Source organism: Pseudopipra pipra, chromosome 6 (genome assembly GCF_036250125.1).
Source record: "Pseudopipra pipra isolate bDixPip1 chromosome 6, bDixPip1.hap1, whole genome shotgun sequence".
In the NCBI taxonomy this organism is placed as follows: domain Eukaryota; kingdom Metazoa; phylum Chordata; class Aves; order Passeriformes; family Pipridae; genus Pseudopipra; species Pseudopipra pipra.
Window position 1 is genome coordinate 42,372,773 of NC_087554.1, and position 27,382 is coordinate 42,400,154.

Here is a 27,382-nt window from a genome sequence, read left to right on the forward strand (position 1 = left end):
ATGAACACCAGATTTCAAATTTAAATGTATTTAAGATTTTTGAAAATAGGGAAGGGGTTTGGGGAAGCTTTGCCCCCAGTTGCTTCATTTATGTATTACAGTTTTAATAAAGGATACATGCTTTTTCTGAATATTGACAATTTTACTTCACAAATGTATATAAAACATAGAGATGCAGCAGCTTTGTTTCTCAAATGGAGTTTGAAAGAAGACTTATTATCTACTACTTCTAGGCACATGTACTCTTCCATTTCAAAAAGACCTTGGAATTCATATATTGGAATCATTTCACCTTGTTTTAAAATACTGTCACCTCTAAAACAAATATATGCCAAGTTACTTCACAACTCAGGCAGCTACAGTCAGGACAGAAAGTGAACAGTATTGCACTAACAGCACTTAATGAACATGGAATATATTAACACATTTGTCATATTCTAGAACAACAATGTTAACATTAGCTCTTGTATTAACAAAAAAGGACCTCAGCCTTAAACTTCTTCTGAAACACTGCAATTTCACAAGCACAGCAGAATTAGAGACCATTGCAGGATATTCAGACTTGCATATTCACAGGTTGATCAAGTCTCTACAACCAATTCTGAGAGCAGCATCTGTGCTCCTTATGCAGGCCCTGATACTTGTCAACATGTTAGAATGTAGAAAACTGGGCTTTTGCACAGGGTGCTGCAAGGACAGAGCAAGGAATGTTGAAGCGGAAGAGTTGCTGTGGGACCTTGTCATAGCTTTTAAGATTCCTAACTATCCATCATTCTCAAGATTAGAGTGTACATTGATTGTTATAGCAAAATGTGCTATAACAAAATGTGCTCTTTCCCCACGTGCTTGGGAAAGAGACCACCTACTCTTTTATCACCTAGTCCTTTGAGGAGTTGATAAGTCTGCCCTGGGGTGCATTAGGCAAAGCATGACCAGCTGGTCAAGAGAGGGGATTGTCCCACTCTGCTCTGCACTGGTGCGGCCTCACCTCGAGTATTGTGTGCAGTTTTGGGCACCACGATATAAGAAAGACATTAAGCTATTAGAAACCATCCAAAGGAGGGCAAAGAAGATGGTGAAGGGTGTGGAGGGGAAGCCTTATGAGGAGTAGCTGAGGTCACTTGGTTTGTTCATCCTAGAGAAGAGGAGACTGAGGAGAGATCTCATTGTAGTCTTCAGCATCCTCATGAGGGGAAGTGGAGGAACAGGTACTTATCTCTTCACTCTTGTGACCATTGACAGGATTTGAGGAAACATCATGAAGCTGAGTCAGGGGAGGTCTAGGTTTGATACCAGGAAAAATTTTTTCACTCAGAGGGTGGCTGAGCATGGAACAGCCTGCCCAGGGAAGTGGTCACAGCACCAAGCCTGTCTGAGTCCAAGAAGCATCTGGACAATGCTCTCAGGCACTTTGTGTGACTCTTGGATTTTCTGTGCAGGGCCAGGAGTTGGACTTGATGATCCTTGTGGATCCCTTCAAACTCAGCATATTCTATGATTCTACAAAAACCACTCCATTTATTAGTCATCAATGAACTTGAATACCTAATATCATTTTCTTGGTCAGCCACAACATCCAGTAAGAATAAATTCCATTGCTAAATTCAGCTTGACACTTGAGAGTGTTTCCTTCTTCTGATCTTCATATAGCACCCAGTCAAACCTAGAGACTTATTCACTAGGTTGTACAACTTTGAAGGTCTCACTGTTGACCACCAATTTCCCATCATGCATATATATCTCTCCAGTGCTGTCCTCCCAATAGGTGCATATGAGAGTTCCTTTGTTACTGCCCAGCATAGCAAAGTTATTAGTCAGTGATTCATCAGTTTATTAGTGATATAGTCATATTTTAGGGCACAAAGACAGGCATCAGACTTGAGATGTCAATGCCCAGTGGCTCTGTCTGCAGACCTGAGAAGAAGCCTTTACCACCTTTTTAACTTTCCTTTCCTTCCTTCAAGTTAGACATTATAGTTTCTAAGGATCAGGATCTGAAAATACACTGTAAATGCCTGCAAAGCATTTTATGAACATGAATAAAGGTAATCATAAATATATTAAACATAACTCCCAAATTTCCACACTGTGTCCTGTGAAAGTCATTCTGAGAAGAGCTGGGTACAGCTGTAAGACATTCACTTGAAAAGAGAGAAGAAATACAGCAAACACCTTTTTTACTTCAGCATATGACCTAGAGATGAAATCAGGTTGTCTTAAAGCAGAGTTTCACACAAGCAGATGACATGTGACTTTCAGCATCACAGACACCTATGATGGCACTATAATAGTATTTCTGTGTTAACAACATAGTTGTTCTCTGCATTTTGGGATGATCCTGTAAAACAAGTTTCTATGATAAGCATGAACAGGTGCCATCTGTGATCCTGTCACTCAGTTGAGAATCACTGCTGTCAGCATGCTCAGCAGAGCCTATTGCACATCAATACTCATTGCTAAAGGGACATTTTAAGAAACAGGAGAGGCAGAAAGTACACAGTCTGTCCCCAGTTTCCTGAGCCACAGAACAAGCTCTAGCCTTGGTGCAAATATAGTGTGCACCTTAGTGTGCTGCTGAAGATACATTTTCATAGGGTTATGCTATTGGTGTCCATCCAGTTTCATCCACCAGCCAACCTGAGATATGCTAATCAGCACTTAATTTCAGGACATAAATAATAATGTCAGTCAGTATCATCTATCACCCTGGGGAAAAAACTCGCTTGGTGCTACACCCACCTCATAGCCAGTAGAGATATTGCTTTCACCTAAAACCTGTACAGACCACTGGGATCATCAGCTCTTCCGGTAATTCTGTCCGCACGTCACCTCACATTTAGTTCTGCCACACCAGTTTTCTGTCACACATAACACTCCAAAACAAAGCAAGCTAAGCAGAGCCATGTACCATCTCTCCTAAATTCTCCTTGGACAGCTCCAAATAATGAGGCTCCAGCTCTGAAGGCAGGCAGGCAGCAGGGGCACCGTAGAGAGAGTTGCACATGGAGCTCAGAGGTAAGCAAATAACTAAGCCAGTACTGCCCGTTTGTACAGTGCATGGAAGGATCTCTGAACAGGGACACACTAAAACTAGATTGATTTAATAGTGCTGGGGAAGCCTTTGGCAATAAAGACATGCTCCATTGGTTGATTGTCCATTGGCTTTTCAATAAAGCACTTGCCCACACTGCCTTGGTCGCAGTTCAAATTTTGATTTTGCACGTAGGAAACAGACCCCTCTTTTGGGGGCAGTGACAACAGGGAATACACAGCTGTAATTAACCTAGCTACTGAAAGGAACCTAACTGTAACTAACCCAAACCTATAACTGAACAGAAACTAGTCCTGGTAGTTGATAAACTGTGTGGACTCCACCGATGTCTCTGTCTCTCTGGGATTTCTGTCACAAGCAGCAATGAAGCATTTTCTCCCCTCCTCCCTTGTTCCCACAAGATGGTTTTCAAAGCCGCTGGACTATGTGCATGACTATATGCTGTCCATCTGCACAGCTCTCCCCAGCCCACAGAATGGGGAAGAGAGGGATTCAGGAAAGGCAGGACTGTATGCGAGAAAAAAAAGTCCCTACCAAAACAACCCAGCCCAAATGCTCACAGATCAGGCAGGCTCACAACATCATCTCGGGGAGGTCACTGTTTTGGTTGATTGGTTCAGTGTCAAATTCCCTCATTACCCATCCAAGCTGAGTTTTCTGTGCACTACCTGTGATACATGTGTTTCTATCATAGTATTTTCAGCACAGGACGAAGCAGTCTAGCTCTGGCTGAGAACTGCTTTGTTAAAAGACAGCAAATGGTAGAAGCCATCCATTACAGCTGAGAACCCCATTTTGTATAGCTATTTGGCTTTGTTTCCAAGGGGTTTTTATCTGTCCCTTTCCACATTTATTTTTTGCTCACTGATATTTCAAAACACAATAAGAATTCATGTACTATGACAATTAATATTTTACATACTGACAACTGAAAGTTCTTGTAAGCCTTCCTCCAAATTAATTACCTTTGACATATTTACAATTTTGGGAAATGTCTCTGCTTCCTGCGGAAACATCATATTTTTCATTTGAAAAAAAAGATCTGCCACAGTGCTCTGTAGTGGTGGTCTAAGTCCCCCCAAAGCTTCTCAGTGGAGCAGTGCATCAAAGGAGACATAATCCACCAAAATAGACCAGCCTAATGAGAAGAACAGAAAAAAACCCACATGAGCTGTCATTTCTAGGAAGAAGAATTTAGCAGTTCAAATCTACACAACGAGTTAAACTGTATTTCATTTGGCATGACAAATAAACTTTTCTGCCACACTTCTATGGTCTTCTCCAAAGATTTACCTTCAGATGAAACAGCCTGTTTTTCCAAAAAACTCAGTCTGCTACCTAGCTCTGAAATTCTTCTATTTCTGCAGTAGTCTGTAACAGGAGTGACTAGAGCTGAGCACAACACTCCTAGGCTGCCATTTAACCATTTTTGTGTTATCTATAGTCTATAAATTTTTTACTCTGTTCTTAAATATTGGTTGGTGAAAAGTTAGGCTCTCTGCATTTCTAGTTGACAAACTTCTACTTAAAGTTTTTAAAGCATAAGATAAAATACAAACAGAATTCCAAGATTGTTTGTTGGTTTTCTTGTTTTGGGGCTTTTTTTTTTTTGTCTGAAGTGATATTTGCAATGCAGAAAATTTGGAGGTGCAACGCCCAGATCTGTAAAACATAGAGTCTGTAAAACTGCAGAGCAAAAGTGGGGAAAGATTCAGCTCTCCCCATAAAAATAAGCCTCTCATAGGATAGCCCAAGAACTGAAGATCAATAAAGACAAACTCTGACAGTAATCTGGTACACAGTTTGACATCACATTGCAGGTTCATCCACAAGTCCACAAAATCTCCCTTATTTGCAGGCATTTTTCCCACTAGAGAAAATATATTGGATGAGAATGAGAATTGGATGAGAACAAACTTCACCCATTTTTTCACATATCTAAATACAACGTGTTTCACCTTGAGCAGGCCACCTGGATTATATAGAAGTTAATTAAAACAATCCCTCATTTTTTGCTGTTTAAAACTTAAGACTTAGTAAAGGAGGGGTAAGACAGGACTTTTTATTACTCTTAGATGGTGCTAAGAGGACCCATAAATACATCTCTTCTTCCTGTGATCCCATTCATCTTGCTGCCTTTCCTACTTCTCTTTGCCAACAATCAGATCCCAGTAAACAACCTCAAGTGAAATTTGCAACTGTCAGATAAACATTAAAAATGCTTCTCTTGTCCTTTCCCATTGATAGTCCCATTAATATTGTAATGCAACAAAAAGTTATGAAAATCAACGCATGCTGGGTTTGGAAGTGAATTATGCAGACAACAGCTGTGAAATATATACACTTGAATATGCATAGACAAAGAGATACAGTGCGCCCACAAAGAAGCATATATACACTTACATGTAATATTTTATGATACAGGACTTGGTTCTAACCTCGTGCTACTGTACACTGTGCAGCAACTCCATTGACTTTCATCTGGTGTAAATTCAACACAAGTAAAATCAGAATTAAACTACCACGGCTTTTTTACAAAAAATATCCTATCTACGTAATTTTTCAGTGCTGTTATTTTTTTTATCTTTGTTTTTAGACAGAGTCCAGTATCACAATCTGCTTTTCCCTATTTAGTACTTTCTTGAAGTATGCAAATCTCCTGTATGTCTACTGCTAATTAAAAAAAAAATAAAAATCTATACCTCAGACTTAAGTGATGAAGTGTGAAAAAAAATCATAACCTTTAAAGCCAAGTTTTTTATTCAAACTTGCCCTTTAGACATGTATTAATTCAAACAGTATCCACTAGAAATCCAAAAAAGGAGCAGTCCTGTCCTCCCAATTCCACAATGAAAATACTGTATCTATTGTTCTCTATCCATCTGAACCTTCACTGCTCTACTCTGCATTGGGGTGGCCTCACCTTGAATGTTGTGTGCAGTTTTGGTCTCTGCAATATAAGAAAGATATGAGGCTATTAGAGAGTGTCCAAAGGAGGGCAATGAAGATGGTGAAGGGCCTGGAGGGAAAGCCGGATGAGGAGCGGTTGAGGTCACTTGGTCTGTTCAGCCTGGAGAAGAAGAGACTGAGGGGAGACCTCATTGCAATCTACAACAAGGAGGGGCAGGCACTGATCTCTTCTCTGTGGTGACCAGTGACAGGGCCTGAAGGAATGGCCTGAAGTTGTGTCAGGGGAGGTTTAGCTTAGATATTAGAAAAATGTTTTTCACCCAGAGGGTGGTTGGGCACTGGAACAGACTTCTCAGGGAAGTGGTCACAGCACCAAGCCTGTCTGAGTTAAAGAAGTGTTTGGATGACACTCTCAGGCACACAGTGTGACTCTTGGGGATGTTCCTGTACAGGGCCAGGAGTTAGACTTGATGATCCTTGTGGATCCCTTCCAGCTCGGCATATTCTGTGATATCACTGATTATTTTTGATTACTGTTCAAAATAATCCCCTAAATGCCTTAAAACATCATGAAGTACTATTGAAATTTATATATACATATATATATATGTATATGTATATATGTATATACATGTATTGAATTTTCCTGTCAGGATTTTACATTTTCTGAGCTCTTATTATCCTACTGTTTCAAGCTTTTCTGAAGAGATAAAAGCTTTGCATGCTTTTAATAAAATAAGAATTCTTCAAGGGAAAGCAGGATTTCAGAGACTGGAGTTTTGGAAATACTCCCAGGTAGAGAGACATCTGTGATGAGTTGGTAACCACGAAGAGGGATTCCACAGAGACAAAGTCTGCCTGAGAGGCTTTCCCTGCTTGAACAAGACCTTAGCTTTCTGAGCAAAAAAACATGCTGCCAGTTGTATTGTTCTAATTCCCAATTTAGTGAAATATCGCTGGGTCATTTCATAATGTCAGGCTGCATTTAGATGCTTCCAGTCATCTATTTCTGAAGTCCCTTAATGTTACATTCCCAGAATTCTCTCTTTTCTGCATTTTGTACTTTTAAAATACAAGTCTTACATGCTTATACTTCTATATGCAAGCCAAAAGATACTAAATTGGAAATACCAACTGGATCTTTCAAGCTCATGGCTCTCCACTGTTCAGGTAACCTGTCATTTTGCACAGAAATCATTCACTGACTTGTGCTTATGTTAAGCAAAGATGAAACAAAATAACAACAAAAAGAATGGTAATTTTATAGTGTTTTCTGACATCATAGAAACAGATTGTCAACATTCCCAAGTTGCCAACAATCTTGAATGTGGTATATTTTTACCTATTTTGAAACATCACCGATAAAGCAAAATTGATTTTTGATGTTTTCATCAAAGTCAAAAAAAGGTCAATTAGTCTTTAGTCTATTAGATTTCACCTGCTCTAGTGCCTTTTGAACTGAAATTTTTTTCATTCATCCACTCTGATATACTTATTATGGAAAAATTCCACTTTAGACTTTTGTAATTTTAATGAGAGATCACCAAAAAAATAATCAACTTCTGGAATATATATTATAATTTCCTCTGAGTGGTGGTCAAGTTAGGTATAAGCACTCCAGATGGATGAAATTAAAAATTCACATGAGACTGTCTATGTTGCAAACTGTGATTTAAAGTAGCTGAGAGCAAGGGACTGTCCCGCAGATATAAAATCTGGATACTTAAGAGGTACTGCGTGCCCTTCCACTTACAACATATTCTACCGATTTAACACAAATACAACATATTCTACCGATTTAACACAAATACAATGACTATAGTTGGTCACACTTACAGAATATTTCCCCAAATACCACACAGAAAATGTTCACCATGTTCTTGGTGCTTTGCGTTGTAATTTATTGCCATATAATCTTTGGGCTCATAGTGCACTACACTTGAAACTAGATCATGGTCTTACAAACTTTACTGGCTATCTTTCACAAATCACTGTGAGTACTACATTTTGACAGCATCATTTACTGGAAGAATATATTCAAGGATGTCAGCTTTCCTGAAATTAAATATTTTTGAGTTTGTTCGCAAAACAACTTTCTTGTTCTGATTGGCTTTGATTTAGATTTGTGAGAATTTATATGAAGTCTTTACTCGTTTTCATTAATTTAGGGTTTGCCTAACAGTTTTTCTTCCTGTGTGGTTACCTTTCTCAATTATGTATGCCTTGTTACCACTGTCACAAAAATATTATTATTGGAATGTTACCATTGTCACATATATGTTCTTTTCTGGTAAGAAGAAAGGGTTACTACCTACTCTGGCGTCTTGCACAGGTATCCCACACTTCACTACCAACTAGATTCAGCTCAAAAATTACTTTCTGTTCAAATGTTCACTGAAGCAGGTCAGTTGAAGTGTCATGGAGCATAGGATGAAAGATCTTTCCACTGACTTGCCCTCATGCTGTCATTTGCACACGGGCAGTAGGGCTATAAGGAATTCCCCTCCTCAAATGGGATTCTGTGCCTATATAGCAGTGGTGCAAATAGAAAAGAGACAAATGAAGAGCAGCCTGCTGCTGGGCATGCCCAGGAGTAATAACCATGAGACTGTCATGGAAGGACTTGGATAAGCAAAGGGTTCCCCACACCTTTGTGGAGATGGAAATGCAGCCCACAGCACCAACACAAAGTTCAGTCTGAATTGACACTCTGTTTGCAGTTTGTGTTTTCTTGAGCCTCAGGGAAACAAGTATGACAGACTAGAGACAGAATGTAGGTCAGAGCTGGAATCCTTCTTCCACTTATAAAAGCATCATCAGAGAGCATCATCAATGAAACTAAGCACTAAAGTGATCCATGTATTAACTTCCTGCCCTCCAGGGTCAGCATTTCTTAAACCATACAGGACATTGCATTCTCTCTACAGTCTCCAGCCATTTAGCAATGGATGGCAAAGTAAGCTAAAGCTCTAATGGGATGAAGTGTCATAGAGAGATTTTTATTTAAAGAACTAGAGAAAAGAAAAGAAAATGGATATTTTAACTTTTATCTTGGAGTTAGTTAATATTCACACTTAACTGCTGAACTGGCTAAATTCTTTTCTTTTCTTAAGGACCTTTATAAATTTCATCATTAATAAAATCAGACATTCAATTAGCAGGGAATTTCTGATTGCTAACTGAGATTTCCCCCCCAACAGTTTCTCTTTTTCACTCTTTCTAGTCTCTCTTTTTATTTTCTCCTTCTACCCCTGTTGCCCCCCTTCCCTGAAAAACCAGGGGAAAGTGAAAACTGACTCCATTAACCTCTGTCATTACCTAAATCCATCTCTTAATTAATATGAGTTAATATGATTAATCAAAATAATGAGACAAACCTATTAAATTAGGGTGTTTAAATTACAAATGGAAGTGGTAAAGGCAAAGGGGCTGATAACGAATAGCTATAGTCAGAGATGGGGCTAGGTCTTGAATTGATATGTGACAAACAGCAGAGAGAATCAAGAATGAGGGCAAATCAGCAAGATCCATGGGAGAAAAATATTCTACATGCACGAAGAACAATGTTGTTCAAATGTTCAGTAGCATTTCAGGGGCTCAGGTGTGTTTAAGTAATATTTTAATCCCTTTCATGGTGGAATATAGATATGAATATAGATAACAATACAGTATCTTTCAGCTTGCAGTTAGTTTACATAGGGTTTGATGGTACAGATTTTGCCCAGTTAGAGGTTCCCACTAACAGTTTGCTGGCAGGTCTGAAGCATTTGCTAGTCACTGTCCCAGGGAGACAAAGCTGGAGAGATTATACCTTTCTATACTGGAGACACACAGCCTAAGCAAAAGCCTGCAGTCACAACACTCTGTCTCTAGTACTGACTTTCTTTGTGACCCCAGGCAAGCACTGTGAATTCCTCTGTCTCGCTTGGCTGATTTAGAGGCACCTTTCCTAAATTTACTATCATATTTTCTCTAAATTAGAATCTTGAAATCTGGCAAGATCTGCCACTGCAGTCCTCTGAGTGCTGAAGAGAAGTAACACCAACAATGACCTTTCTCCAGGAACTCACCAGCAACTGGCGTTTGTCACTGGATTTCTATCACTCAGATACCTGTTTACACTACAGTCCTGAAATCTGTTTAACTCCCTTGTTATAGGCCACCAATTAAAAGTAAAAATAATGTCTCTGTCATAGGTCACTGTAACAACAAAAGCGATATTCATTTTGGGAGGTGATTATGTGGAATGGGAAGTCTTCCCTGCAGAAATCTATTAGCAGTTTCTATATCAGTCAAAACCATCAGCAAAGGAAATAAATGTAGCACGGGACTAGTGCAGATAGAAAATTGCACTACAAACTACTGCCTAAACAGTTAGACATCAAACAGGAAGAGGTGATGCTGTAAATAAATATTTTCAGGCACAAAAAACCCCTAAAATTAAAAAGAAGTGGGGAGAAAACAACCATGTAGATAGAACATTTCAAAACCAGCCCTATCTTTTGTATCTTTAGTGTATCATTTGTGATCTCTGCATAAAGTTGAGAGCACACTAGAGGTTGTAGGGTTAACAAAACATATAACTGAGGAAGACGCCTTGCAATGTATGATTTGTAGGCCACTGCCTTTAAAAGGCTGCAACTGGCCAGGCAGGGCTCCAAAAAGCATAAGAAACCTCTCCATGGCACTACACTAAAATAGCAGCATGAGGGTAGTGAGATAAAAACAGGAGAAAGAGAGGGATCCAATAGGAACTCAGCAAGGAAGGAATAAGTTTAGAAATGGCTGCTTAAGGTGGCTAACCAGGGGAGATGAGAGTGGCAGGAGAAGAAAGTACAAGAACCTTTATAGCCTTAAAACATCCTTTCTTATCTGGCTTTAGACTGAATTCAGAAAGGGTTTGATGAGGTTATGACTGGCAGCACTATCTTGTGAGCACTGATGAATGGACAGACTGGGGAATGAGATGCTGGAAAGCAGTGCAGCGGAAAGGGACCTGCTCTGCTCTGCACTGGGGCGGCCTCACCTTGAGTACTGTGTGCAGTTTTGAGCACTGGAATATAAGAAAGATATGAGGCTATTAGAGTGTCCAAAGGAGGGCAATGAAGATGGTGAAGGGCCTGGAGGGAAAGTCATATGAGGAGCAGCTGAGGTCACTTGGTCTGTTCAGCCTGGAGAAGAGGAGACTGAGGGGAGACCTCATTGCAGTCTACAACTTCCTCGTGAGGGAAAGAGGAGGGGCAGGCACTGATCTCTTCTCTGTGGTGACCAGTGACAGGGCCTGAGGGAATGGCCTGAAGTTGTGTCAGTGGAGGTTTAGGTTGGATATTAGAAAGGGGTTCTTCACCTAGAGGATGGTTGGGCACTGGAACAGATTCCTCAGGGAAGTGGTCACAGCAGCAAGCCTGACAGAGTTCAAGAAGCATTTGGACAATGCTCTCGGGTACATGGTGTAACTCTTGTGATGGTCCTGTGCAGGGCCAGGAGTTGGACTTGATGCTCCTTGTGGATCCCTTGCAGCTTGGCATATTCTGTGATTCTGTGACCTTGAAAGATTCTGTTGAAGCCCGAGGAAAAGCTTGCTGAAGCAGCTAAGAAGGACCTTCATTATTAATTATAATTTTGTATTGTACATTATGCTTTATTTACATTGCCCACCTTTTTAGCTCTGTCGCTGAAACAGGCAAAGGTGCAATCTTTCTCCAAGATGAAGCACAATTCCTCATGTCAGCAATACCCCATTAATAAGGTCATGAACACATAAAAATAATGGAGCAGAAGAATAAGGAACAGATAGAAGACCTAGAGTAGTAATAAACTGCAGCTGAGTCATTATTGCCACTTCCTTGTAGAACTTCAACATCCTACATCAGCGCCTTCATAAGAAAACATGAGTGTTGAGAATGCTCACAAACATGCAAAGAAGCCTCATAAAGAAGTTTTGGAAAGAGCATTTCCAGAACACCATGTGGAAAAGCACAAGTATTTGGAGGCTGGGGGCTGAAAGGCAATGGGATGAAATAAAAAGATAATCACAGATAGTCCATGCTTGGAGGAATGACCAGGAGCTACCAAAATGTATGGTATAACTGGTGTCAGCAAAACACAAAGTGTGTTTCAATTGATGAAGGGAACAAAGAAGCAATGTTTTGAATTGCCCACTTCCACAGAATTGGACAGATGCTCATGTATCATCAGATAATTACCATCTTCTTCTCAACCCTCTTGAAAGGCAGTACAACCATAGTGACAAGGTGCTATTCCATTTCCATAGCCAATGCCTGCTTCAATAGTCACATCGTTTGGGATTGCTGGCACACTAATTCATAGTAGGAAAAAAAGGTTTTTTTATTGTCAAATCCTGCTTTTCTGAACAACAATGTTTTAGAGCCATACTTCAGATGGTACTATTTCTCACATTTTTCAGTAAATTTCTCCTCCATCAAACACGAGCAGGTTACAACATAGTCTTCTAGGAAGAACAACCTTCTAGACAGAAGGATCTAAATAGTGTAAATGGCATCTCATGGCCAGACCTACTTGTTGACACAAATGACAGAAGACAGCATGAGAAAAACAATCAAAGTTTTCTTTAAAACAGAAGTATAAAATGAATTTTATTGTCTCTGGGAATAAAATGTACCAAGATATTATTTTCCCTTCTTGGCAGAGGGTTGAATCAAGTTCTTAAAGTACATTTTGGATACAAGAGGGATTTAATGACACTTCTGCCAGCAAGAACTTGAATTCCATAGCCAGTTCTCCCTCTGCACCCTCAGGCAGCATGTGTACTAGCAAGCTGAGGAACAGTCATGTTCCCCCCAGTTGTCAGCACCTGTTGCTTGTACAAGATCTGCTTGGTGAGCAGTGACCAGACATCCTTGTCTGAACCACCTCTAGCAAGTGCTGATTGTGTGCCTTGAAGCAAGGAAGGCTCTCGTTTTTAACATTTATCATTCATTTATCAATTCATAATTCACACAAGTGTCCTGACCTTTGCTTCCAAATAAATTTTGGGCCTGTTAGTCAGGTCTCCCTCTGGATTAGGATTTCTGCATGTTACCAAATAGTAATAATAAGATGCTTAGTTTGTTCAAACCAATTCTGTGAAATGGTGCTAACACAGCATAGGCAAACTCACTCTGATTTTGACAAGATTTTTAAGGTACTCCACACCAAAGCATCATTCAGGGCCATTCTGACAGGCCATTGCTGACTGGTGACTTTATATTTCATCACAATTTACCAGATAAGGAGCAAACAACAGACGTAAACACCTCTAGTTTAGGAATGTCTTCACTAAGAGGAAATATTTAAAAAAAATCCACCTTCACTTAACAGTGTTAGTTTCAAAATGCTGTATATGTATAGGCACAGCTGTGTATCTTGTTCACTTTCACAGGAGAGCAATAGAGAAGAGGGAAAATGGAAAAGGTTGCTGTTGCTCACTAAAAATATTGGCAAAATTGAAAAGGTTGAAAAGCAAGTGCTATGATTAATTCCCACCCCCTTTGTTTCCCTAGAAGAACAACTTCAATGTCAGATTTTCAGACTTATAAAACTCTCCAGTTCTTTGTGCTCAACCTGAAGAACAGAGACAAGAGATCTTAAATTTCAGATGTCCACTGGCATCAGACTGGGACTAACTCACTCCAAAGGCCAAGCAGTTATTCGAGAATGCTTTACAAGCAGTAGTGGATGAAAACCAGTGTTGTAGAAGTGACCTTGCACTTACATGAAGCAATACCAAGTGTCTGGAAGAAACAAATCCTTCCAGTTAAAAGCAAGCACAACAGTAATTCTAGGAAGTGTACAGAAGTGAATTAAAGATCTACTCAGACCTCTTTTGATAGCACTGATTAGCAATTCTGGTCCAAGTGGGCAGAGAGGGGAAGTAGCCATGGATCTGAAACAAACAGCCCTAGGAACTGCTTGAAAACAATGGCTCTACAGAAAAAGTAGAGCAAACGTAATGGCAGGACTTGTTTCCATACAAGCCAAAATCCCATAGTTCATGTCTGCACATGAAAGGACCACATATCAAAACACAGCTCCATTCCTCCTACACACGGAAAGGAAACAGGCAAAGGAAAGGGAGTGTGGCATTTTACAGGTGTACACTGCATTCAGGAGGCAATGATGCCAACCTGCCAATCTCTCCTGTGATTCCAAGTAAAATTTGTTCATTTGCCACATGTTGCAGCCCAAATACAGAAGACAGTTGTAAGAACTGAAAAGAGAGACATGAGTTAAGCAGTTGCCACAAGTCTGCCCATGCTCAGCCAACTATTTAATTATCACCCTAACATCTCCCTCTCTACCTATTTGTCAGCACCTCATCTACAGAACTGCTTATGGTTTGTTTTTTTCTTTCTGTCTTTGGCATAACCAGCTTTGTTGGGAATTACTCAATTTGTTGAATGTACATGTTTTACAGGAATTCACTGTCTTGAAGAAACCTTTGCTAAAGAAGTCTCCCTAATTTGCATTGGGCAACACAGAAGCCTGCGTGTAGAAAGAGACCTACATGGGATATAAGGGATTTGGGCTCAAGTTCCTGGTCTACTTTTCGGGACCTGCAACTTGATCTTGGCTCTTCCCCACCATAGCAAAATGCTTTGAATGGTGTAATTTCTTCTTCTGGGAACAGTCTCCCCTGTTGGAACTTTTTCACTCTGTGTGAATTAATAAGTGCTTCTTTGGCAAGGGCTCAGTCCTACAGCTGCTATAGCCTAGCCTGTGGAAGAGTCATGCTCAGATTTGCTACAGTAAATGTTTGCAGTATCCCACATAAGAATCCTGACCACTTGGATATTGTCTATCCTACAAGCCAGATATTTTTCTTTCCTCTGACAAAACTTCACAGAGTGCTGACTTAATCACACGTGGAACAGAAAAAATATGACTCACAAAATAAGTCATTTCATTCGAGAAAATGAAACATATCTGAGAAAAAGTCTAGGTCCACAGAGACTCTGGCAGGCTTTGCTTTCTGCCACAGACACATCACTTTCCTTGCCAACTGCAAAGTTGCTCAAGGCAGGTTCATTAGCAAGCAGCAAGAAAAGCTGCCATTTCTTCCAGTCAAATTAAGATAAAAGAGGAGGGCCAATGGAAGTAGAATGATCTGAGAAAGGCTTAAACATTAATGCTATTAAATCAGTGGTAGTGCCATTACAGAGAAAGAAGGCAAGGGTAAAGGGCACACAGCTGTTGCAAGGGTCACTGACCCTGGCCACAACCACTGTGGGAATGCAGGGGTACTGCCAGGAATGCAGCACTAATATTTACAATAGGATCGACTGTTGCCTCAGCTCAGCGAATCCAGCTCCATTGGAAGTACAAAACAGGAGGGGAGGACATAAGCCCATGTCCATTATGAGAAAGAAACAAGATGGTGCTGCAGTTCTTTCATGAGAGGGACACATAAGCCTCTGCATTTTCAAAACAGCATCTTTGGCTGCAAACAAATTTGCTTATTCTCCTGAAGTCTTCTAATAAGAAATCTCACTATAAAGACCTCCCCTCAGCCTCCTCATACTGTTCTTTCTGCTCCCTCTATCTCATATCTTCTTTTGCCTGCTTGGCTGTTCCCCATCTTTGCCTATTAATTTTTGTCCAAGGCCTCTTTCCAACATTTCCCCTCCCCTCGATCTGCAAACTCATAGGTGCAAAGAAAGGGGACACAGCAGAGCTTTTTCTTACTTGGCCCTACTGAGAGTTCCTTACCACCCTTTTCATTTTCCACAGTTTCCCATATTGACTCCTCCAGTAGAGACGGCCAGAAATAACCTACCTACATTCTAGGTTGAGGAAGAGGGATCTAGTGCAGTATGGACCGAGCAAAGTCAGGAGCTCTAAGTGCAGATTGAGGGGCCAGAAAATGAGATTGAAATACAGCAGGCTGCCTGACTCAGCAAGCTGACTGAAGGTGCAGGTTGGAAATGCAGCATAAGCTGTTAACAAAAGGCTTTTTCTCATGCCTATAAACACACTCGTGGCTTGGGAGCACAAGAAGAAAGATAGGTTCTTGCAAGGTATAGACATATATAAATAGAGAGTGTATACATATACACAATACATCATCTGGTCATGTGGTCTGTACTTTTTGAATACTGGCACAGTGAGACTCAGCAGGGCTGCATATGACCTCATACGATGCAAGGACAAAGATGACGCTTAGTCAAAAGGAAGCTATTTAGCATTTTGTTCACTTCACAGAGTCATACTTAAGGGCAGGAAGACCATGTGGATGGCCTCCTTTGTTTTTCAGAGCCCAAAATTACACTTTGAGCACAACGATAATGAGTTAAAACAATTCTTTAGTTAAGTCACTGGATAGATGTTGAGAACGTACAAAACAAAAAGCATCCTTGCTAGTCTTTCCAGAATTTGATCTTTCTTCTATTGGAAGAAATGTACCTTATTTTTAATTTAAACTACTCTAGCAGTTTTAATATAAAGTGTTCTAGCTTCCAGATATTGGTTTCTGTTGTCATGAAAGGGTCCTCTGATCACGGTGGAGAAAAAAAGTGCACCTGGCATTTTTTTCTCCATTAAGGTACTTCTGCACTATCATTCTCAATGCTTTTGAAACTAAATTCATTGAGCTCTATTTTCTCATTCCAAGTAGTCTCAGTTCCTCTGCTTTGCTCTCTTCAGTTTTTCTACCTTCCTCTGAAAACTCTGTACTAGAGCTACATGCTATATTCTGTTAGCAGTCTGTCAATGTCATACATGTAGTTTAAAAATCACTCCCTGATCATGTGGTCAACTCTAAGGAATGCAATAGGTTTTTTCAATATAAGGCTACAGAATGGAGGACTGAAAGATACAGTACTTGCTCCCAAGTGTATTACTGTGAGCATGACTGCTAATATATATTTTGTTATAATTACCTTTCCTTGTGATGCTAATCACTTTATATTATAGTTTTTTCTCATTATTTATTATCCTATCTGGTGACATTGCAAAACTTAACACTCAGCTATGGTTTATAGTTACTTCCAAATCATGGACAAACCTGTTGAATAGACTGAACTTGATATCAGTTCTTGCCAAATCCCCTGGACACACTCTCATTCAGTGATACTTCCCACAAATGATGCCTTTGAGCTCTCTTCGCTAACCAGTTCCTAATCCATTTAACAGGCACTTTACTGATATCGTATAATACTAAAATTTTAGCCAGACTATCATGCAATACTCAGTCAAATGCTTTATGAAAGTATAAGTACCTCACATCTATACAATTGCCTTTAACAATCCATTCTTTGAGATTACATTATCGAGATCAAGTTTGTTTGACAAGACCTAGTTTCCATAAAACTATGTTGACTGGCATTAATTATATCCCTATTCTTTAGCAACTGACTTTCATATCAGATTTTCCATTACTCCCTTGTTCTTTTTTGACTTCTGGTGTACAAAGGCAGGGCAGGATGCAGTCACAGCATAGTTGGGAATTGGAAAATTGCAGAAGAGGAGATGTGTAGTGATGAAGTCACCACCAAACAATACTAATAGAAAACTAGAGCCCTCCTATCTGTCTTCCATATCCAGGATAAATCTTCTCCAGGTGATCTCACAGTCCTTAAAATAGTGAAGAAATGCCCAAATGGAACAAAAGCTAGTATCAGTAATTCAGAGACTTCCTAAGACCCATAATTTGTTCATTTAAAAGGATTTTCTCATTTTGAGTGTTCTTTAATGCTCACTTATGGTAACTAATGGTAACCAATGGACTGGAAAGGCCTATGGATCCTCATGTGGTACACAAGCACACTGTTCTCTTCAGATAGAGGGCAAAAATATTTTTCGCATGTGTCAGGTTCTGCAGAGGTTAAATAAACTACACGAGACTCAGCAGGATTTTTGTCTAGCATGTACAGCTTTGCAAGCCTCTTCCCACCATGAGTTAAATTATGTGATCTTCTACAGAGAAGCCTGCCCAGAGGAGATTTAATTGGTTTACATTTAAAAAAAATAAATAAAGGCAAAAATCACAAGCCAGAGAATTGAAAAGGGATTTAAGCTCTGAAGCTTTGTAAAACCTTTAAAGTTTTAAGCCAGCAAATGGGAGCTGATAAACTAGTATGACCTTGTAACAATCACATAACCCAGTTCTATGCCTTGGGGCCCCCATCAGTCAATCAGGACTTTAGGCTCTGAACCAACTTGTAGGACAGTGGGACATTTAAAAACATAGCTAAGTACTTTGGGGTGCTCTGAGAAGGATACTACAGGACTGCAGGATATCAGGGTTTATGCACCAGACAGCAAAAGAGTTTCCTGTGAGATTTATCCCTTGAATAGAGACCTATACTCTGGACTCTGACCTCTCACCATGTTTCTCTATTTACTCATCTAAGGGGAGGGCCTCCAAACTATGAAAATTGGTGTCATGAGATTGTTCCTGTAGAAAGCTTGAAGCCACAAACTGCCCTTCCTACTTCTCAGTTCTGTGGTCTCTGCAGCTTTTGACAGTTTCATCAAGAGATGAAGGAATTCTACTACTCTACTGCAACCAAATATTCAGCATTTTCATGACCATCTGTTACTATATGGCTGTACAGCAAGGGTTTGGGAACTAAATCTTCCATTGAGGCAGAAAGCAAGACATAGAGCGGATAGGGCTACTTTGGCAAGGTACAGGAAGGCACTCACAACCTTGCTTGAGTATCAACTTCTCTGTAAGTACCCACAAGTACCTGCTCTTCAATGCACAAACTCCCACAATTACAAGCTGCTTTGTCACATGCCATCTATTTTTCACATTCTTTGCTAGTGTCCAGGGATGTGTTTGTTCCCAGGTACCTCCATACTCCTTCATGATCCACGGAGCAGCTCAGGTCTGAGAAGGCAAGGAGTACACTAGGCTAAAGCCAGCTCTGAGCTCAGCCCTTTCACCAGCACAAGCAGGAACACCATGTTCTGAGCTGCATCATCTGGTCAATGTCACTGGAGACAGAGCATCAGCTGAGGAGCCCCTGAGCACCCAAAATTTTTTTGTGCAATAGAAAGACCTTTTATTAATATATTTTATGTTAGCTTGTCTTCTAGACAACCTCCTTCAAGTGTGAAGGCCTGATCAATTCCCTACCTCAGTTACACAGTTAAAGGATCAAACTGTAATCAAGGATTCCCTTGACACCTTGCCTAACATGACCATTCATCAGTACCTCCTCCTGCCTCGCCACTGAGCTGGCTGCTGTGCACTAAGCTGATGGCAGCAGGCAGAGTTAGGCTTCCCTACATCTCCATTTAGCAAAATGGTGGCCTTTAATGGAGGGAAATGACAAAACAGTGGTTTTCAAAAGTCTCCACTGCACCTTTCAGTGTGCACTGGTCCCCAGAGTAGCCAACATTCATACATTCTGTTACAGTCAGACACAATGTAGAATCAGGCTCTCACAACTGTGTTCCTGTAGAGCTACAGGAGTGATACAGCCCAGACTCCTATCAGCAACCAGCACATATATTTCAATGAGTCTGTGCCATGAGTGACATGAAATAGTTGTGTAGTTGTTTCAACCCCTTGGAAGCCTGGACTGACCTTCATTGAGTGTCTGCTATTCTCAGATGAAAAGGAAGATTGTTTTAAGAGGTGACTTTGAAAAGCTCTTCCAGATTTCTGAGGAATTTTGAAATGCGGCATCGAAACACAAACACACAGAAGAGGTTGGCAGGAGGCGGCGGTACCCTGAGGATTGGTGGTGATGAGAGCAGCGCCCGAGTACCGTGTGGGGCGACGTGACAAAATTCCCAGGGAAGACACGCTGTCCCATTCAGCTTCTCTCCTCCCTGCCTCCGGGTAATTAACCCATTACAAATGCAGGGCTGCCGCTGGAGCTCGCAGCGTTCCCTTAGCCCGGGCTCGACGCCGCAGGGAGCAGATCAGGGCAGCACGGGCAGCCGTGGCACCGCCGACCCAGGAAGCGACCAAGGCCCAGCGGCTGAGCCGTCAGCAGCTGGCGATGCTCCCTTCGCCAGCCCTGCCTTCCAGCCGGCTCTCGGCAGGGTAAGTGGAGTTTCCCCCGAGGGCAGATCCCCCCCACCCCTTCCCGCGGCTCTCCCGGGAGATCCCGCCGCGCCAACCGCGGTGTTGTGGTGCCGCTCCGTGGCCAGCGGCCGAACGGCAGGAGCAGCCTCGGGAGCTGCCGGTTGGAAACCCTCTCCCAGCAGCTGCAGGGAAAGGGAGAGCTCCCTCCCGCATCTCATCGGGAGCAGAAGCACAGAGCTCTAACTTTGCTCTAAGCGCAGGCGAAAGTAAAAAAGGCGATAAAGGGTTTTTTGTTGTTTAGGAGAAAGGGCTTCAACAACTCTGTTATGAAGGATGATGAAAGCTCCCTGTCTCTTTTCGACTTCTCCGAAAAGCCCTCCTATAGGAACCATAGCAGAGGATGCAATCTTTTTCCCTGGGAGTGGGAAGAGAGGGGAGAACACTTTTTTGTGAATGGTAGGCATTTATTCATCATAAAAAGAACAAGACTCACCAGCCTAATTTCCTTCAAATCACTCTTTAAACACACCTAGGGGAAAAACTTAAGGGAAAGCAGCTGACTGAATAGCTGACTGAAAAGAGCTCCAGGCATTAAATCAGAGAATCCGAAGGGAGCTGTGGGGGGGAAAAAAAGACACCAGTGTTACATACTCACTGGGGGTACCCAGCCTTGAACCAGCAAGGATCTCTGGACAAAAGTGGAGCACAGAAGGAAGGAAGAGGGGGCTCACAGTACCATACAGGCACCCCTTGTTCAGTAGTACAGACATTTCACTCTGAAGCAGAGAGACAGCCATCCATCTGCTGGGATTACTCCATGCCTATTCACTGCTGGGTCCTGCTATTAACTGTTTGTCAGTACAGATTTATGAAGAGACAGAAAAAAAACTAAATTCAGCTAGTAGTATTATGACTGTGCAAGAGGATGACCTGGCAGGTGATGAATAGCACAGAAGAATGCAGGCTGCATTTTAAGAAAACCTGAACAGGCCCTCTCACTTGGTATGAACCAGTTTAATCTTCTTTATGAACTGCTCAAGAGACACTGAAGTGGTCATTCCCGGGCTGCTTTTACAAGTCAGGGGTCTGCAGGACTTGGACCATTTATTACCTAAATCCCTGTACACTAATTCTAATTTACTTTTTTACCGCGTCAAGACTTTTAATGTGTGATGGGTTTCCTAAGTCTATTCTCATGGTCTACAAGGGAGGGGGAAAAAATGAACTAGAATTAGCTCCTGAGACAGAATGAATATAATGAAATTATGAACACATAACTTCCATAATAACATGTATACATGCAACCTATTCAGTACCTGCTCCTTTCATCATTCAATAGCCACTGCTGCTGTCAGAGGACACATAGAAATAGATACCAATATAGGTAGTTTAAACTTACATTGGATTCTAAACCAGAGCAGCTGGAGTGCAGAAGCATATTCTCTTTGGGGTTTTTTTTTTAATAATTTGTTTAAAATTCAACTTGAAAAGAGCAAGTAGTACAGGTTCTCAGTTGGCACTTTATATCAAACCATTAAATCCATGTAACCCACTGTCCAAACTTCCAGATTCACGGCTTGTTAAAACAGGAACCTTATTTTGACAACAGGAGTCTTTTGTCTTAGTACAGGGAGATGTTTTGGTCTATTCAACTAGTTCAGTTCAAAGACTTGTGCACTGAAAGCTGAGAAATCAACTGGGAGCTGAAAAATCAGGAAAGCTCATTGTTATTTTCAAAACATTAAGAAAAATAAGGTGTGAGAATGTAAATTAAGCTAGTTTAAAATACGGAAGGACGTGAACAAACAGAAACAATCTGTTCAATTCCCTAAGTATAGATGGATTTTTAATGCTCAGTTTTCAGTAAAAAATATTTTCTTAAGCTTTAAGTAAAACTACCACCAACAGTCTGGATAGATAACTAATAAAAAAATTTAAAGCTATTTGTGCATCGTAATTGAATTCCAATTTCAATCTAATTAGATCTTGACACATATTAATCTTCTGATAAAAATGAACCCATGATTTTCTAGTATAATAAAATGCAAAAATTAGGATCCTAAATGTGTGCACATTAAACGACATCATTGCTTGACTCAGACTGGTATAGGTATTGTATATCCTCCTGGTCAGGAATACTATCATATTTTGCAAACCAGTATGTATGTATTTGCCAAAAAAAAAAAAAAAAAAAAGGCAATGGTGAACACCAAAATAAAAATAGTATTTCCATTGAAATTTAAAATGTAAAATTCCATGACAAGATTAAAATAGATTAAAGATCACATTTCCTGTTCCTCAATTTAAGTTTTTGATATGAATCCATATAATCCTTGTGAATTCCTGGACTTGAAATAAGATTGGACTAAGAAATTGGATTTTAGTTGTATTTCTTAATCCAAAGAACATGACAATGAATCTGACAGATTACATTAATCTTCCTGGAGTTACATGTTGCTCAACAGTGAGAAAACTTAGTAAAAAAACCTGTATAAATACAGAGCCCATTTCCTTTCTTTACTCCAGACAACTGAGAATTTTTACTAAGTATGAACATTCTTCCTGATCCCTGGCACACAGGAAACACAAGGAAATAATTTTTCACCTTAAATCTATGCATGTAAACACATTGGAAACTAAAATTCTGCTACCTGACAGGCTGATCTCCCAGATTGCTACAGCTAAAAAGGATTCCTTGGAATCACTTAGATGCACTGTCTACATAGTTGGCAGTTAAAATGAAATCACGTTATTGCTAAATATTAAAAATACCACCACCCAACTCAGAAAGACATGACTTTGATTAAACAAAGAAAAAAAATTGAAGTACTGCATTTTTAAATTATACAGAAAAATTATAAGTTATACACTTCTAAGACTAGAACTATAGATAAGAACTTCCAGCTTCCAAAAATTTCTTGATTCTCTATCCTAAACCATCAAACCTTTAACAGTCAACAGGCTGAATGCTGCTATTCTTTCTCAGTTTACGACTGAATATTTTAGATCACAGATAATGTTCTAATGAAAAGTTTGATACCTCATTTGCAGCCAGATGGAAATATTACTTTCAAAAATTGGTTATTTTTGTGTTTAAACTGTTATCTGTTAGACTAAATTGTTTTTATTTCTCCATAGACTCCAACAGTGAAAACACTTCCTATCGAACATCCACCCTAACAAAGGCAGGGGGCTTTCATAATCAATCCAAGTAGTGGGCATCTAAGCACTGAAAGCTGAATTTTCTCTGAAAACATCAGTCTTACTAGTTTACTCATCTTGTTCCCTAGTGTCTCCCTAGGCCTTATGGTGTCTCCAGCAGAGAGTTGGCCCATCCTAGATTTCATCCAGCTGAAGCAAGGGGTGTGCATCAGCTCAGAAAATCAGGCAACTCCTTCAGAGCCTAGCAGATTCAAGAACTGACTCCAAGGGGCCAGGCTTGGTCGGGCATGCTCAACATTTTTTTTACTGTTAAGGATGTTGGATCAAAACAGTTTGAAGATGACTGCTCCATGAAAAGAGACACTCATAATCCCTCATTGGAGCCATTTCCCTTTACTGCAGACTCCAGATTCTTCACCTAGGGATCCTTTTGTCCATATTATCTGTGTGAAAACACAAGCTAATGTTTAATAAAAGCCAAAATGCTTTTGTTTGTGCTACTTTATTAGCAATTGCATTGATTGCTGAGAGCTCTTCCCTGTCTTTTTTGAAGACTGATCTCACATATTTAGTCTTTAAGAAGTCTTTCTCTCTTTGATGTTTTGTCCATGTGAGTTGAAAAAGACATAGTGATACCCTTAGCTAATATCATCCTTCTAATCTACTGAAGAATCTACTGTTCCTTTTCCTTAGGACTTTCTTACAGTGTAAGTGGGTTTGTTTTCCTCCCACTCTTTATACCAATTCTGCATATTTGCAAGACTCATCTTTTCACTACATGTTTCAGGAACTCTTTCTTCACTTTTGGCTTCAGGTGTTGTGAGATATTGAAATGGTTAAGGGCTTAAATATTGTTAAGATCACCAAAAAACTTTTGTCCACTGTAGCAAACTGCAAAGAAACAGCTGCTCATCAACTGAAGGCCATCCATCCCTGGATATGCCTACTAATTTGGACTGGGGAAGGACCTTGAGATAAGATAAGGTGGTACTATTGTCCAACTATCCCAGGTGCAAAAGGGTGTGCATACCTGAAGCTACAAACTGGATTTCCAGATAAGGGAAGAGGCTGATAAGAGGCAAATCCTGCGAGGTGGGATAGTCCTTCTTATCATGCCAGTGTCCTCTCTTATATGATGACTCAGCTGTGAAAACCCCTCTGGGGAGAGCGGAAGACATTCACACCAAGCCTGAGCTATTCATCTCGCATGATGGACCATAATGGGCCATGATTGATTCAACTATGCTGAAGTAAGAGACAGCTGCAACATCTTAGAAGGTGTCAAAGACTCATGAAATGTCCCATGATCGACTATTACATCATAATGGGGAGGTACAGGGGGTATTTCCACCTAGCTTCCACACAATATAAACCCCATGAAACAGGAGTTGTGTGGACTCTTTCCCCCCACCACTTGAGAGATACAGTCTGCAACCACCGAGAAGACCAGAAGAAGAGGACCAACGAGACGTCATCAGAATCTACTGACTGGTGATATCTTTTTCCTACTTAATATAGTCAAATTTGTTACAAGGCCAGAAAGCTACATCTAGGTCTACTAGCATTTTACGGAATGCCTTTTGTGTGTGCTTTTCTGATTGATGCGCATTTGCTGTTTCCCAGAAAGAACAGATACTCTCTTGGGGTAGTGGTTCAGGCTATAATCCACTTTGGACACCTGCCAGTTGCTATACTGGAGGAATTTTCTCTCCAAGGGTTCAAGCAAGTGATCAGAACATGTATGACAACAAGAAATCAGGGGGTTTTGTGCCATATTACAATGCAGGAATTACTGAAGCTAGGGCAGTCATTCCAAAAAGCCTTCTTGGGACAGATTCAGGCAATGATCTTGGGTTATCATGGCCTTTCCTTAGGTCCTGGGAGGAGAACAGAAAGTGTAGCCAGCCTGTCATTTCACTGACCATACTTTCCCATCTGAAGCCAAGTCAGTAATTACAGATTGATGAAATGCACTTGCAAACTCCCTATTTTGGAATTCAACTTGGGACATGACATTATTCTCAGATGGCAACATCCCATGAAGAAAAATAAAAATCAATGGATATGACCTTTCTGGCATCAATGGATATGACCCTTCTGGCCTCTGTTAGGGACACTGCCTCATTGCATTCTGCATTTTAAATTTAATTTTGCAACAAAGTTAATTTTTTAATGGCATTCCTTCTGTAACTGTGGGGAATTATGGAACTGCTTTGCTTATGCTCCCTTAGGAATTTCAGACTGCACTACCATGGTATAAATCATTTCTCACAGTCAAGCCCTAGTAATCACCCAGGGTATTGCACAGCCAGGCATCATATTCTCCATTGATAATTCCATATATTTTTACGAAGCTGGTAGAATCTTAAAGTGTTTCAAACACTACGTGACAAATCATCCTTTTGTCATAGAAATCAACTCAGTTGCCTATAAACTATAACAGCATTAGGGTAAGGGTCAATATCTTCTGGTTCTGTAGTGACTGGACCCATGTGGTCGTGGCTCATTCCTGTGGTTTCATCTCCTCTGCAGGAGCAAGTAAATCAAAAGAGTAACTAACACACACATATTTCCACCTCACTGGATGTGTATAACCCAACTAGCTTCCTCTTCTAAAAACCAGCAGGAAACACAGCTCTAAAAATTGTTTAAAACATAGGTTAATAGAAATGGCAGCAAAACACAGATCCATTTCAAAACTCCAAGACAACCTGGCATCCTCCACATCCTGCCACCAAGCTCATTTTCTGTCTTCTGCCTGCCCAACGCCAACTAGGCTTGGAAGGCATAGTACTATAACACAAAGGAGCTTTCCATACATTCTCCACATCTGGCCTTATAAGGCACAGGTAGTACTGAGCCTCAGGAATCAGTTGACCCCATGACAGCAGCTGGTGAGACGGTGTGTACTAAACAGCTGTACAACAGCCATACATAGCCATGTTACATATAATCAAAACTGTAGCTGTAGCACCACTGCTAGGGAAGTAAAATGATTTCACAGGACCCCATATCTGCCCTTAGGTCTCTCCTCAGTGAGGAGAAAACTGCCTGAAACACCCATCACATACCTGAGAATTAGAAACACATCCTGATGATAATTTCTACATTTCCTTGCCCAGATTTTTCTTTTTCTTTTCAATGAGGAAAAAGGAAAGTGTGAAAAATACTTCCCTTTCTGTTATGTTCTCTTACAGATGAAGTAGCATGGCTTGATAAGTATACGGCAGCATATTCCCCATTGGCTGGAAAGTGATAGGCTACCTTCCTTACTGAGGGAATATCAGTTGGTCCCTGCTTTATAAGGTTGCTAGTTTACAAGGATCTGCAAGAATGTGACCTGTGCATTAGGCAGCAGGTATTGATTTCTCTGGACTCTTTGACTTGGGAAGAGGGAAGTCCAGCAGCTCACTTCCTGTGGAAGAGCTCAGTGCCTCTGTGCTGTCAGTAGGCTGAGGATACAACGCTAGAGAAAACCCAAAAGACTTACATGGCACACATTGAACAAAGGAAGCCCCCAGTATTAAGCAGACTGACACCTCTGGGGAACAGCAGAGCAGACCATTTGATACAGGCTTATCACAGTGATTGCACACTTGGAGAGAAAGTAAATACTCATGATCCATCACAATTAAAACAAGACAATACAAATTCTGTAGACATCTTCTGACTATCTGAAGGGCCAAGCAACAGAAGAATGAGCCTTCCATTTCTATCAGACAAGTTATTACCAGGCAAGCTTGGAAGATGAGACAGTGCAGAGCATTGTGGTTGAGATGGATTTTTATTTTTAGTTAATCAGCATCAACTTTATCAAAAGCATATGCTTAGATGTCAGTGATTACTACTACGACTACTGGGAGTCATGTCTAGATGAAAGAAATAGGCAAATTTTAGCACAAAATTAAGAAGGAAGGCAGAGGAAGTCCAGACATCCGATGCAGTTGGCAGACTTTGTCAAGAGCCTGATGGATCATGCCAATTCCATCCCTCTGTTGCTACAGATCATATTTCTCCTACTCTGGGCATAAATAAAATGGCTGTGTAGTGTGGATATGCAGGGGTTATCATTCTCTGTTCCTGTAGCAATGCATTAATAATACACTGAGTTTCAAAGGTGCATACTCTAGTGTCCTCCACTTATGTTTAATTTATTTTAAGAGAGGAAATGCTACATTCTGAACAATGTTGCAGTATGGAAAATCTCTTAAATAATAGTATTCAACTTTAAAATAGTGTAAGTCTCCTCTCTGTTT

At 40.5% G+C, this 27,382-nt stretch overlaps 1 long non-coding RNA gene across 3 annotated transcripts in view; it reads right to left on the reverse strand.

The window, feature by feature from the left end:
• The window catches only part of LOC135416090 (uncharacterized), a 104,005-nt gene that overhangs the window by 47,564 nt on the left and 29,059 nt on the right, over positions 1–27,382 (reverse strand). Inside the window, exon 3 of one of the 3 annotated variants that reach the window (XR_010431433.1) lies at positions 4,018–4,190. The exons of the other annotated variants lie outside the window; for them this stretch is intronic. This is a non-coding gene — a long non-coding RNA (uncharacterized LOC135416090). The remainder of the gene's footprint in view (positions 1–4,017; positions 4,191–27,382) is intronic. 3 annotated transcript variants of the gene reach the window in all.